The following is a 511-nucleotide window of genomic DNA, read 5'->3' on the forward strand; positions in this document are numbered from 1 at the left end:
ACATGGCCCAATGTTGAATATACGCACCCAAATTAAAGCAAAGTGGCGAATATATTGTAGCATGACTTAAAGTTTAACATAATTTTTAGAAAGAGATGTAATTTGATGTGGACATAATTTAGTGCAAGACTACCCCGTTTGACAAGTGAAATCGATTATCCATTCTATATTGCCAATAAAACATACACTCAGTGACACACTAATATTAATTAATTCCTAAAATCTAATGGTAAATCAAAATTCTAACACAACAATGTATTAATGCAATACATGCAAGTATCAAATTCAGAGGCATTATTACTCACTCATCACCCATTCACCAGCATAAAGTATTAGGTTTAATAAATTGTAAAGTAAAAGTTGGAGACCCAGATAGGAAAGTGCTTTAAGCCTTTAGCACTTCTGCTCCAATTCATAATTACCTTTTCTTAGAGTGAAGACGCAAACGGACAACTGTGTATGTGACTTCGCACTACACACTTTCCAATTATATATTCTCAAACTCAAAATT

The sequence above is a fragment of the Arachis duranensis genome, chromosome 3 (genome assembly GCF_000817695.3).
Source record: "Arachis duranensis cultivar V14167 chromosome 3, aradu.V14167.gnm2.J7QH, whole genome shotgun sequence".
In the NCBI taxonomy this organism is placed as follows: Eukaryota; Viridiplantae; Streptophyta; class Magnoliopsida; order Fabales; family Fabaceae; genus Arachis; species Arachis duranensis.